Source organism: Anolis carolinensis, chromosome 6 (genome assembly GCF_035594765.1).
Source record: "Anolis carolinensis isolate JA03-04 chromosome 6, rAnoCar3.1.pri, whole genome shotgun sequence".
NCBI lineage: Eukaryota > Metazoa > Chordata > Lepidosauria > Squamata > Dactyloidae > Anolis > Anolis carolinensis.
The window spans coordinates 54,842,787-54,857,522 of record NC_085846.1 but is presented as its reverse complement, the minus strand read 5'-3'; positions in this window follow the sequence as shown (position 1 = coordinate 54,857,522).

Sequence of the window (14,736 nt, the reverse complement as noted above, 5' to 3'; positions counted from 1 at the left end):
ACGTCATAGAATTACAACACATGAAACCTTTATTAAAACTGAGGGTACTTCTAGTGACCCAGAAACAGGGCAAGGATTGAATCAAAAGGCAGGCAGGGAGCAGCACAAGAAACTGAATGGCAGAGCTTTTCAGCTGTGCTCTTTGAATAAATATCATAAATATCTCTCTTGGTACTATTGGTCAGTTGACTGGAAAGCTTCCTGTTTCCAAATCATATTCTTACGTTGTTTTACTGCTGGCCTTTGACTTAATAATTGAGTCATATGAAGGAACTTGAATGGTCAGCAAATAGTTCAAACCCATCATACTTCAGGAAATGTTTAATTTTTGTGTCTATTCCTTCTTTCAAGAATATTCAATTTTCAATCCGAGGATGATTCTTTTTTCCCCCCGTGTCAGGAGCAACCTGAGTTGCTTCTGGAGTGAGAGAATTGGCCGTCTGCAAAGACGTTGCCCAGGGGACGCCCAGATTTTTTTTGGATGTTTTACCATCCTTATGCGAGGCTTCTCTCATGTCCCCGCATGGAGCTGGAGCTGATAGAGGGAGCTCATCCGCACTCTCCCCGGGTGAGATTCGAACCTGGCAGCCTTCAGGTCAGCAACCCAACCTTCAAGTCACAAGGCTTTTATCCCCTAGGCCACCGGAGGCTCCTATCCGAGGATAAAGAATCTGTGGATATTGAGAGCCACCTGTGCATCTTTTTCTTTCAAAGTTTATTCCCACCTCTTTCATGCCTGGGATTTTTTGAAATATATTACACTATTCAAGATTTCTTTGAAAAATTGCCAATGCCCAGTCTAAGAATTAATACTGCTAGCTTCAGGGTATGCAATCAAGTGGATATCTGGATAAAGTGCATGGAATTAAAGGATTTGGCTGTTTCCAAACTGTATAACTAATGTTATTTAAAACTTCCTCTTGCCTTGAAATAAATAAAGATGCAGTTTTGCAAATACGTTGGCGGCTGTATGTTCCCCCTCCATGTAATATTGGTTATTAATGTAATTTAGTGCCTCTAACAAATGCATAAATAACATCTGTCTCAAGAGGTCAGGGCATTTTAGCTATTGCAGAATGATAATATACTGCTATGGCTTTCTCTTCGTTTTTTTCTTGCTTTCCGGTGAAAGATGTAGCTCGTGCTACAGCACATCTATCTACTCAACTGCTTAAAGTATTAAGCAGTTTAAGCCATGACTAACTCTTTCCTTTTCAGCAAATGGCAGCTCTGACTTGCAAGTCTTTATTCAAAGCACACTCTGAAGACTTTTTATTGGTTTTTTTCATATCCTTCCAAATCTTTCCAGGGCTTGCATATTTAGAAAGCCTTGAGAGTTGTACCGAGTTTTTCAGAGAATCAGTGTTTTGGAAGCATAGTCGATCTAATAGTCTACTTTTTTGTCTTGCCTTTCCTCCTAACTTATTCAGAAGAAAGTGAGAAAGGATGGCAAGGATGGCACTGTGTAAGTTGACTTCATTCTCACTGTTATATAGGCCTCCATGTACTGAGCAGGAAGGTTTCAACAAAAATTGTCCTTAAATTCACTTGAATATGAGTAGCCTTTATGTTTGAAATCACCCAGGTTGAGTTCAAAGCAAATGTCAAAAGAAATAAAATGGTAGGGCCCAGAATACACCATTCCATTCTTCATTTAGTGCTTACATGTTCATTTGATCACATAAATAAAGCAATTTATCTTGTGGCACTTTTACAACTAATCATTTCATTTCAGCATAAGCTTTTGAGGGCCAGGGTCTACTTCTCCAGATGAAATTGTAGCCCACAAAAGCTTATTCTAAAATGGTTTGGTTTGTCTTAAGGTAAAGGTAAATGTTTTCTCCTGATGTTAAGTCCAGTCATGTCTGACTCTGGGGGTTGGTGCTCATCTCCATTTCTAAGCCGAAGAGCCAGCATTGTCTGTAGACACCTCCAAGGTCAGGTGGCCGGCATGACTGCATGGAGCGCCGTTACCTTCCTGCCGGAGCGGTACCTATTGATCTACTCACATTTACATGTTTTCAAACTGCTAGGTTGGCAGAAGCTGGAGCAACAGTGGGCACTCACTCCGCTCCCGAGATTTGAACCTGAGACCTTTCGGTCTGCAAGTTTGTCTTAAAGGCTGCTTTTTCATTCTCATTTTGTGCTGTATTTAAGAGAATAACATGGATACATCTTTTAAAAATGAATATGGCATGTGTCTAGCTATCAAATTGTCCACCCATCCTCTGTGTTTCTCCAGGAAAAATAGGAACTCACGGTGGCAAATATTGTTCTCAGTACCTCTGTTTATTCTCATAACTATTCAGTGAGGTAGATTAGCTTGGGAGAAAATGGTCCTGCCAAGATGATTCTTAACTCCATGCCTGAGTTGGGCTACGCTTGCACAAAGTAGGGACATTCTAGGATTCACTGTCCAACTCTTTCTTTCTAAATGTATTTGAAATGTTTGTCTCCAAAAAATTCTCAAGCTTTTGGGAAGATTGGAGGAAGACAGTTCTGCAGGTGCAGAGCTTTCTGAGAAATGAAGAAGCAGAAGGTGCACAGTCTGGGGTTTCTTCTTCATCCATCATTGATTCTGGAGGTACCAGTGGCCAAGACAGCATAGTAGGTAAAGGTAAAGGTTTCCCCTGATGTTAAGTCCAGCCATGTCTGACTCTGGGGGTTGGTGCTCATCTCAATTTCTAAGCCGAAGAGCTGGCGTTGTCCACAGACACCTCCAAGGTCATGTGGCCGGCATGACTGCATGGAACGTCATTACCTTCCCGCCGGAGTGGTACCTATTGATCTACTCACATTGGCATGTTTTCGAACTGCTAGGTTGGCAGAAGTTGGAGCAACAGCGGGCACTCACTCTGCTCCCGGGGTTTGAACCTGGGACCTTTCGGTCTGCTTTCGGTTAATTCCCTCACTGCAACTTTTCCTGGATAGGGATCTCATGGCTATGAGAACTTTCTGTTGAAAAGCTAATGGTTTGTATTTCAGGATGTCCTCGAAAAGCACATATACCCTGACTTCCTTGGGGATCGCTGTAGCTCAGTTGCAGAAATAGTCTTGCATCAAGGTGTCCATCCCCTGGAGTATCCATGGTTTGATATTCTTCTAAGAAAGAATAAGAATGGGTGGCCAATCAGAAATTAAACTGTCTACTGCAGGGACAGTATTTGCAGAATGACATTGCTGGACTCAGTGATGAATCTGGAAGCTCGGGTTTTGGTGGTGGCCTGTAGTGCCATGAAAACCCTGCTTTGTCCCAAATTATTTAGATACCCCATTAGATCCAGGCCTTCCTGAAAGTATGGGTCTTGTGGAGGCAGACTATTGGTATTGCTTTCACATTCCTAGTAGTCGGTCTCCACAGCCCAATTCTCTTCTTCAGGTCTCATGAGCCCAGAAAAGTGAAGAAGGTACCCACTCCCTCCCCGCCCCCTCGCCAAAAAGCCCTAAAAGCAGCAGAAAACTTTCTGGGTCTGGTTTTTAAGCATTTTAAATAGGGTTTTAATGGTTTTAAGCCATTTATTTTTAAATGCTTTTTGGTTTAATTCTATTTTAAAGTCTACGGTCTTTAGATTTGATATTGTATGTTGCATGTTTTTTTAAGAATTGTTCACCACTTTGAGTCTCTGTTAAAAGAAAAAAGTGGCAAATAAATATAACAACAACAACAACAACGACAACAACAACACTGTAGGTCATCCTGGCATTCCTCATGGATGGTTAAAACTTTCATAAACAAGCAGATAAATAAATAATAAAGTTATTGTTTTCCTTTTAACTCTGCTGCTGACATCCAAGTCTGAACTATGACTGTATTTGAGTACTGTCATTCCTGAAATGGCAAACTTGAATACAGTAGAAACATAAGTTTGGCTTATTGAATGAATATTTTCCTTTTGTGAATATGGAAGTTGTTGGACAAATTATCATCTGATCAAATTCCTTCAAATTGGCCCATCATTCCAATGCAATTTGACTGCTATTTTAAGAATTTTATTTTATTTTAAAAAATTTCAGCATTCTGATTGCAAGATGTGTTTCACTATATTTCATCATAAACCAGTGATAAGTTTTGGCATGCACATCTGAGTTTATGTACAGAAAAACCAGTGAAGAGTTCTCAGTTTCAGATGGATTATTCTACTTCCCAACTAAAATAACAAACAGACTTTTGACGTTTATTCCATGAGGGAATGAAGTGTAAAAGAAGCCTGACCTTCAGACATTTCTAAATTCCTACACTGTCTCACTTTGTGTTCATATTACATTGTTGTTCCACAAAGGAAAAAAATATCTGCGGGTGAATGGCAAGGTATTTTCCAAACTTGAAAAATGTGTATGCTGCTTTTCTAAATGCTGTGTTCCCATTGTTCTTTGCATACATGGATTGTATAGTATTTCTCAGTCTGGTGCCATCCTGTTGAAGTACAGCTCCCATAATCCACCAACCAGGTTTCTGGAAGCCACCAAATTGAGGAAGGCTAGATTATGGTAACTGATACAATTCATGTTATTGACTATAATAACCTTTTTAGAACATGTTTTTAAAGGGACTGTTCTTCCTTTCCTCGGTGTAAAACACTGCAGTTAGAAGTGTTTGGCAGTCTCAAAAAAGTTTGCTTCGTTACTGCTATCTGCCCAGGATTGTAAGCCTCAAAAAGGCAGGTTGTTAAACCACAATATGAGTCTGCTGAATTGTTCTCAGTTTGTTGAATTTCTAGCATCTTTAAGTGGAAAGGAATAAAACCAGCAGGCGATGTGGAAATCACCTGCCTAAAGAGAATCAATAGAGCACACAAGCCTTCTCCAACACAATTCCATATATCTGTACTAGACTGAAGTTCCCATCTTTTCTTGACAACGCTTATCTTGTTGCTTGAGAACTGAGGCCAATGGGAGCTGCAGTCTGATATATCTGAAGAGTCGCAAGCTGGAAAGACTGATATAGATGCCAGGTTTTCTGGAGAGAAATAAACACTTGATTTAGCAACTTCTGATGGCTACTGTTTACATTGTTTATTTCATTACAGTTTTCTTAACATCACACAAGGAATTTGGCAAAAAGCCACGTACTTCTTTTGATCTCCTCTCATCTACTTTATTATTGCTAAAATAGCCATAAAATCTGATCTCATTTTACAAAAGTTTGTCATTGATCTTTTACCACTTAGTAATGTGGTTGTTGGGTACATAATGACTTACACTGGTTTTATTCTGAACTACTAACATCAGAGGAAGAGCTGGAATGAATTTCAAAGATAATATTGTTCCTCTTGAAGATGATGATTCAAGACGTTTCCAGACAGTGTCAAAATGTGGGTTAAAAAAGTGGGGCAAAAAATTCTGAGACCTGACAGCAAGTCCACACACAGACCCGTCAGTCCTGTGAAATGCTTCCCCAACGTCCTCACACCTTTCTTTGGGGTGGATTTTACAAGTCCACAATATGGAGGAGAGATGGGGGACATCCAGTTGAAGTTTTTTTTAAATAAAAAATCTCTCTGAGATGCACTGGACGTATATGTGCTCATGCAGAGATCCTCATGTACACACAAGCAGATTTCTTATCTCTCTCTTATAAATTATCTTATCTCTCCAATTATAAATTCAAGCTCCGTTTAATTTCATACATTTTAGAACAAAGGTTACAAAAAGTTCTAATTGTAATTGCTGTCCAAATCTGCTTCTGTTTCCATTTCTGTGTTCCATTTTTTGACATCCCAATCAACTGTTTTGGGCTTTTAAAATGTGCACTTGCACTGGAGCAGAGCTGTGCTGGCTACATAACATTTATAGTTTAATCCGTTTTCTTTTGGGGTAAGGGAGAATACTATCTCATTGGCCATAATTTAATTGCCATTTGAGATAGGGTCTATCCGTACAGAGAAGGTAGTACCGCCTAGTCCTTTGCCTTTGATAACTGAATATAACTGAATATCTCTGATTAGCCCTAGCTTCCTGCCTGTAAATTGTGTAGAACTCTATTATGGAGCTAAATCTTCAAAATGGGTAAAGTACGCTGGATTGCAGGAGGATTGTGAACCGAGTAGAAAAGATAGTCTACAGCAGTCATTATGGGGGAGAACTTTTGGTGCCCAAATAGCAACCAGTGACTCGATGTGCGTGAGCAATGCAATTGCTGCCTGCTCTGGCCTCCATACAGGCTGTCACAGTTTGTTAGAGTGAAACAAACAGTGCTCTACTCACTGCTGTGTTGTTTTATTTCATTTAGCTAATATTCCTTTGGCACCCCAAATATGAAGAAATGAGAGAATTTGGATGACAGGCAGAGCAAAAAGAATGCTGAAAGCCAGGGATAATATTCTAAGCTTTGAAGTTGCAATATGGCACCAGGAGGATTTCTCCATACTGTAGCAGTAGGGGATGACTCCCTGTGAAGATCATGTGATGAAGCCAAGTGGACTCTGGATAGTTGCTCCCCCTGCCTGGCTTAATTTGTTTCATTTAAGCTTTGGGTGTTTTGTGAGAAAAAGAAACCCAACATAAGTGTAATCAACAAGAAGCTGCTATGGAAGTTGCTTTTCAGATGGTGCTGTGGGCTAGAGGAGAAAATCTTTTCTATGATGGTATAATAGACCTATTAGGCAAGGTAGGCAAGGAAATGTGTATCATCCAAGACTCTCTGGAGCTGGAGGGCAACTGCCCTCTTGATCATCTTACCCAGGAATAGAAGATTAGACACAGGTCTTAGCAGCCATGATGCGGCTGCTAAGAAAGCCAATGGGATTCTGGCCTGCATCAATAGGGGTATAGCGTCTAGATCCAGGGAAGTCATGCTCCCCCTCTATTCTGCCTTGGTCAGACCACACCTAGAATACTGTGTCCAATTCTGGGCACCGCAGTTGAAGGGAGATGTTGACAAGCTGGAAAGCGTCCAGAGGATAGCAACTAAAATGATCAAGAGTCTGGAGAACAAGGCCTATGAGGAGTGGCTTAAAGAACTTGGCATGTTTAGCTTGCAGAAGAGAAGGCTAAGAGGAGACATGATAGCCATGTGTAAATATGTGAGGGGAAGTCATAGGGAGCAGGGAGCAAGCTTGTTTTCTGCTGCCCTGCAGACTAGAACGTGGAACAATGGCTTCAAACTACAGAAAAGGAGATTCCACCTGAACACCAGGAAGAACTTCCTCACTGTGAGGGCTGTTCGGCAGTGGAACTCTGCCCCGGAGTGTGGTGGAGGCTCCTTCTTTGGAGGCTATTAAGCAGAGGCTGGATGGCCATCTGTCGGGGGTGCTTTGAATGCGATTTCCTGCTTCTTGGCAGGGGGTTGGACTAGATGGCCCATGAAGTCTCTTCCAACTCTACTAGTCTATGATTCTATGATTCTAATTGTTAAGATCCAGGGGATCCATGGTGGAGCAGGATAGAAAATTCCCTTTCCTGAGAGATGCATTGATAATTTGTTGTATTTGAGAACAAATTGCATCTTCTTCCTGGATGACCAGCCAAGAGGGGCAGGGATCGAGAAAATAATTAAAACAAGATAAAAGAAATTGGCCAAAATAATGCATGTGGGTGAAGGTAATGCAAACCCATCATCCATGGTCCATCCTCTCCCTTACATCACCAGGAAGTAGAGTGGGTCATGGTGGGTCTGTATCCCTAGTTCATCATCATCATCATCATCATCATCATCATCATCATCATCATCATTTAATTACTTATTAATCACCCTCCATCCACGATGCTCTAGGCGATTTACAAGATAAAATTGTAAAGGATAAAAATACATACATACAAATATTGATAAAATTAACCTAGATCAAAAGCTCTAGTAAAGAGCCAGGTCTTGAGTGCTAGGGTAAAAGGCCCTAACTCATGCATGGCTCTCATATAGGGCGGCAAGGCATTCCATAAGGCAGGGGCAGAAATAGAAAAAGCTCTGCGTCTGGTCCTTTCCAAGTGCACTTCTCTAGGACCCGGTATATAAAGTAAGTCATGTTGGGATGGTCGTTGCGACCTCCGATGATGGGAGAAGGAGAGACGGTCCCTAAGGTACGATGGGCCCTGGCCGTAAAGAGTTTTAAAGGTCAGAACTAGCATCTTATATAGACCACGGTAATCAGTTAGTTCCATATCCATGGCTGATGGGGTTTGCAGCAGTTTCTGGATGTGGGTGAAGGTACTGATTATCCCTTTGTCTGTGCTCCTTCCTCTCCCAAATCTCACCAGGACAAAAAGATGGTCATGGGGGTCTCTGTTCCAAGTTTGGCCCAATTCCATCATTCATGAGTGTTGCAGTGGTCTGCGGAAGTGGGAGATGAAGCAGGTAAAGGTACTGCAAATCCCATGATCCATGGCCCATCCTCCCTTAAACATCACCAGGATGTAAGGTGGGTCATGGGGGGGGGGGGGTGTCTGTTTTCCAAGTTTGATCCTGATCCATGGCTGATGTGGTTTGCAGTAATCTCTGGAAGTGGGTGAAGGTACTGCAAATCCTATTGTCCATGGTCCATCCTCCACCAAACTGCACCCAGATGTAAAGTGGGTCAGGTAGTCTGTGTGCCAAGGTTGGTTCAGGTCTGTCATTCCTGGAGATTGCAGTGGTCTGTGGAAGTGAGTGAAGGGACTGGAAACTCCATCATACATGATATATCCTCCCCCAACTTCACCAAGACACAAAGTGAGTCCGGGGGGGGGGGGCGGTCTGTGTTCCAAGTTTAGTCCAGGTCCGTGCGGGTCCCAGTGGTCTATGGAAGTTGGAGCTGAAGCAGGTGAAGGTATTGCAAATACCATCATCTGTGATCCATCCCTCCCCAAGCCACACCAGGATGTGGGTCATGAGGGGTCTGTGTGCCAAGTTTGGTCCAGGTTCATCATTCATGAGAGTTGCAGTGGTCTATGGAAGTCAGAGCCCTCGTCAGAAAAATACATCATCACACTGCCCACCACACAGAAAATATAGAAAATATAGATATAGATTTCCTTAAGCATAGTTAACCATCCAGATTAATTGTTACTTACTGGTATATAAAAATCACCTGCAAACATTTGTATAAATATCTATTGGTGCAACATTTTAATATCACAAAAATAGATATATTCCAGTGGGGTATTTGAATGGGACCCCTGCCCAATGGTGTATCAAAATACACTTCTTGAGTGGAAAAAAAGAAACATTTTCCAACAGGAGCTAGAGATGTTTCAATAACTAATTTCAGTGTTTCACACCATATCTCTTCATTTTCCTGATCCTGGAGATTAATACTAGTCTGCATGTGTCTCATTTCACATGGCAGCCATAACAGAATTATTAGTCCAATCTCACAGTTGCAGAGGCTGGGAAATGAAGGGATTAAAGTGAAATGCATTAGGTCAGGGGATGACTAACAGCGGAGTCCTATCAATGTCTGTTCTGAAGTAAGCCCTACCGAGTCTATAGGGGTTTTCTCTTTGGCAAATTGGGTATAGGATTGCAGCCTTTCTTGACATATTTATGCTGATATTTTATTGATATTAAATTCCCTCCTTTGGTAATAGAATTAAGTTCATCACAAGCGGCTATACTCGCCTTTAATTCTGAGCATCTGTATCTTCCTCTCACACAGGTCTAGTCATTGCTCAGTAGGGTCTGTTGTGAGAATAAGCCCCAGTGGTTATTATGAAGTATTCAATGTGTGAAATGCAGCATTCTCTATTTTCAAGTGTTTCAATGGGGAAGACATTGTGAGTGGTGCAGAGCCAAGTAGCCCTTGTTGCTAGTCTCTGGTAGTTCATTTTATTTAGACCAATTTGACTTGAGGTGGAAGGCATGTCAGGATTTACTATTAGATGTTGAAGTTATTTGATTAGCAGCAGTAAGCAGACAAAGGTATCTGGTGTCCAAGGCTGGCTGGCAAGAGTTTCTAGTTTAACAAAGGCAGCATCAGTAGCAGCAAAGCTGAAACTCAGGTTGCTTTCAGACAGGGTCGTCTGGAGCTATTTTGTTTTTCCTACTTCAATCTTGCAGTAAGAAAAAATGTTTAAAAAAATGCTGTGAAAACACGGGAGCATTATATATAGAAGGCTATGGACACCCGTAGGACGTCAATGATGAAACAGGGATTCCATCAGGGAATTATGGTGCTATGATGTCATTTTAACTACAATGGAAACGTCCTATGGAATCAGGGGCAGTCCAACAATGAGGCGAATTAGGCAGTCGCCTGTGGCGCAAAACATACGAGAACGCAGTCGAGACTGCTTTTTCTGTTGATTTGTTGTAAAACATGATGTTTTGGTGCTTAGTTTGTAAAATCTTAATATAATTTGATGTTTAATAGGCTTTCCCTTAATCCCTCCTTATTATCCAACATTTTCGCTTATCCAACGCTTTTATTTTTCAGTGATTGGTTTTGGGGGGGGGGGGGGTGTGCCAAAATTCTGTTCGCCTACACTTGAAAAATACCTAGGGCCAGCTCTGTATGGAATCCTGGGACTTTCAGTTTATCAAATGGTGCTCAGCAATCTCAGCTGGAGAGCTGTAGTGCCTCATCAAAGTTCATATTCATAGATTCTATAGGATGAAGCCACGGCCAGTCCAACAATGAGGCGAATTAAGTGGTCGCTTCGGGTGCAAAACATACAGGGGCACAGTCGAGACTGCTTTTTCTGTTGATTTCTTGTAAAACATGATGTTTTGGTGCTTAATTTGTAAAATCTTAATGTAATTTGATGCTTAATAGGCTTTTCCTTTATTCCTCCTTATTATCCAACATTTTCGCTTATCCAACGCTTTTATTTTTCAGTGATTGGTTTGGGGGGGGGGGCAAAATTCTGTTTGCCTACACTTGAAAAATACCTAGGGCCGGCTCTGGATGAAGCCATGGTAAAAAGTGCAATAACAGTATAATATGATAGGACCCATCGCAATTATACAATAAATGCTTTATCTAGAACCACTTAGAGAAAAGTATGTGTGTGTGGGGGGGGGGGAGGGGAGAGAAGATTGGAGTTTTTAAGCTTCTCTATAAGATTTTTATTTGAGTTTAGAAGTTGGTTCATTTATCATAACAGTTATCTTCACCTTTCTTAAAGCAAGCAGTCATGTGAGGTTACACAATGACTGCACTAAACAAACAATCAATTAAAAAGCAATTTCTCTTAAATGCTTTTAACAAAACAACCCATGACACCAGTTTGTAATCAACTTCCTTTTTAAAGGCTTTCTTCAAAAGACTGAGATTTTGCATTGTCAGGTGTGTCTATGATGGCGATGTCATCCTTCCAAGCCTACTTCTTAAGCCAAGAAGAGCCCCAGCTGTAGGTTCTCTGGGAAATGATGCTGGGCAGATGGAGGCACCATTCAGGATTGTGCCACAATTGCTATTTTCAAAGCACCTCATGACTGGAAGAGGGCTACAGCGATAATTTCCCAGTGCCTTGATCTGTACTGCTTCTGATACTTTTCTGTTGGGTTGCTACCTGACTTATGAAGGAGGTTTTTGGGTTTGCATTGACATCTCAAAAGGTATGAGATCATATTTCTGGCTTGTAATCATAAATCTAGAAGAAGTGTAAGATTGTAAGATTTTTTACTGCATTTTTATAACATTGAAATGGTGTCTACTTAATTATCTTTTAAATTTAAAACTACGAAGAAAAATGGTCAAATTTTGCTCTGTGCGTGTGTAAAACAGCCATTTTGCATTTCAAGGAAAATGCAAAGATAGAACTACTACTATTACTACTGCTACTACTGCTACTTTATTACCTGCCTCTCCTTGTGTCTCAGAGTGGGAAACAACATGGTTACAACAGTGAGGTAAAACAAATTCAGGTAAAATGCAGCTGGAAATTTACCGATAAAATGCATGTAACTCACAAGTTAAAATTGATTAGGTAGGCCTGCAAGAAGAGATGGACCTTCAGTTGTGTCTTAAGTTCTGACAACACATTTAGTCGTCAGAGGTCTTCCAGCAGGTCATTCCACAATCTTGGGCCAGCCGATGTAAAGGTCCTCTGAGTGATGGTTGCCAGTCAGGTTCTGGCTGGTTGGAGTAGCAGACCTAGGTGTCCATGGAGGATTGTATGGGAGAAGGTGATCCTGTAGGTAACCTGTACCCAAGTTATGTAGGGCTTTAAAGGTCTAAACAAACACTTTGTACTTTGTAAGAACTGATGGCATCTGAGGGCCCATCCAGACAAGACCCATAACATGGGAGTTCCAAATGACGTCTCCAGTAAAAATGAATTAATTTGGGACAAAGCAGGAAAACCCTGTTTTGTACTGAATTAATTAAGTACTGGATTAGATCCAGGTCTTCCTGAAAGAACCAGATCTAATCCAGTATGGGTCTATGGGCCATGTGGGGACTGCCCTCTCCGTAGTCCTGGGACTACCGAGGGGGCAGTCTGCACAGCCCTCTTGGATTTTCTGGACTGAATCAGAAAAACCTAGAGGGATGTAACCCTTCCCCCTGCAAAAAACCTTTAAAACCCTAAAATAAAATAAAATAAAATAAGTTAACATGCTACCGGAGTCCTCCTGGCATGTAGAAATGGCTTTCTAGGAGAAGGGGGATGAGGAGGAAAATCGCTCCCCGCTCCCCCCTTCTGGCACATTATTTCTATGTGCCAGGAGGACTCCGGCAGAATGTTAATGGCAGCTGGGTAACTTATTTTATTTTAAAGGGGTTTAAAGGGGTTTTGGGGAGGAGGTTAGAGTGTCTGGATGTTCTCCTGGAAGTTTCTGGGAAGTCCTCTAGACACCCACTGCTGAACGTGCAGGTTTTGTGGCCTGGTGTGGGGACAGAAGGCCACCCTGACCTGGGTTTTTTAAATCTGGGTTGGCATGTACTTCTTGTCGGTGTGGAGGTCAGGGTGCGTGCTGGGTGGGTTTCTTCAAACTCCATCAATCATCTGCTTCAGCACCTTAATGAATTGGTTGCAATCGTCTGCCACACCAATTCCTCTCTTCAATGTCAGACTCAAACACATCTGTAGTCTGAAGTCCAAACATTTATTCAGTATCTATAATACATATTTACAAAGCATAGCAAAAGCCATCACTCTGAGCTGGCATTCTTCTATAGCCTCTTGCCTCGGCAAGCACGAGCTCAACACACTGAGATAAGAAAACACATTCCTCAGTCTGAAGGAAGTTCTGACCTCCAAAGACCTGCCTGATAGGTCATAGCAGGCTGTCAGTCTAACTAGCCTGCTGTTAACTGTTTCATTGCTGAAACACTCTTGCCTATCAGCAGAAAACACTTGATTTACATTTCATACACATACAACCATAATCCAACACTTCTTCCCTGTTTGGAACTGTCCTTAGATGCAGAGGCTCTGGATTCTGTTGTGGGGTGAAGGATCTATTGTTACATAGCTATGACTAATACTTGCCATTGCAAATTGCCCAGCTTCATGTTCCTGACATATGTTAGCGTTAAATGTTCTTTTCCCCATCACTGTGGAAAGAGGTAATCAATATTTTCTTGGGCAGTGGCCAACCCTTCCTTGCAACAGAACTTCTCAGCACTGGAGTTTGCTACCATGAGTGGTGTCCAGGGAGGGTCTGGCTGTAGTTCCACAGAAAGAAGGGGAAAAGAAACAACACCAACCCCATGCCAGTCCAATCTCCAGCATACATGTTGTGCTTGTCCTTACTATACCATGGATGGAAGGGGAAGAACAGCTTTATTCTTTTCCAGTTTAATATCGTATTTCAGCTATTATAAGTCTGTGGAGATTTTAGAAAGATGTTTTATGTGTGTGCATCCAACAGAAACCAAATCTAGGATGCTGAGCCCCTAGGACTTTTTTTTCATCCGGAGACCTGGGGATCATGCCATGATGAGCAGTGAGGGTGGATAATGTACAGTCTCCCAGGTGTTTCTGCACTGCACCATCCTCTGAAGCCAACATAGCCAGTTGGGAGGGACAATGGGAGAAGCAGCCTCAAAACACCCAGAGAGACACACATTCTCCATCCCATGTTGGATGAGCCTCCTGACTCAGATCATCTGGTTTTGGTATTTTCCAGAGCATTGGCTGTAGCTGAATATTTTCATTCTTCTTTTTCACTTGGATAGAAATCCATATCTGTGGAATTCATTGCCATCTTAAACCCATACGGATGCTGTGATTCCTTTAGAAAAAGAAAATCACCTTAACACAAAACCTTTCAGAAATTATTTCTATAGTGAATTGCTATTTCTGGCTTCATAGATGATTAGTATATTTATTTTCTCCTAATTCCTCAGGCCTCTTTCTTGTTCTTTGGTTTTTAAAGTTTAATTCATTGACTCTCTGATCTTTCAGTTTTAATCATCTCTATTGCCTATTTTAGATCACATGCCTTTGGTCTGAGCCATTCTCTGCACTTACCTAAAGGTATGGCGCCTGGTTTATTTGGATGTTTGATTTAACAGTAATAATAGGAATAATATAACTGAGTGTTTTAGCTAATAATATTAAAGACTATAATAATTACAATCATAATGTTTATAGTACATTTAGTGTCAGTAACATCAAAGGGCTACTGTTGCTGAATGGAGCATCCTATAATGCAGAAAGCAATTGAGAACATATTAATCTTCAGGTTTTGTTGAGACTCTTGAGGTTCCTAATTTGGTAATACAGTAGAGTCTCACTTATCCAACATAAACGGGCCGGCAGAACGTTGGATAAGCGAATATGTTGGATAATAAGGAGGGATTAAGGAAAAGCCTATTAAACATCAAATTAGGTTATGATTTTACAAATTAAGCACCAAAACATCATGTTATACAACAA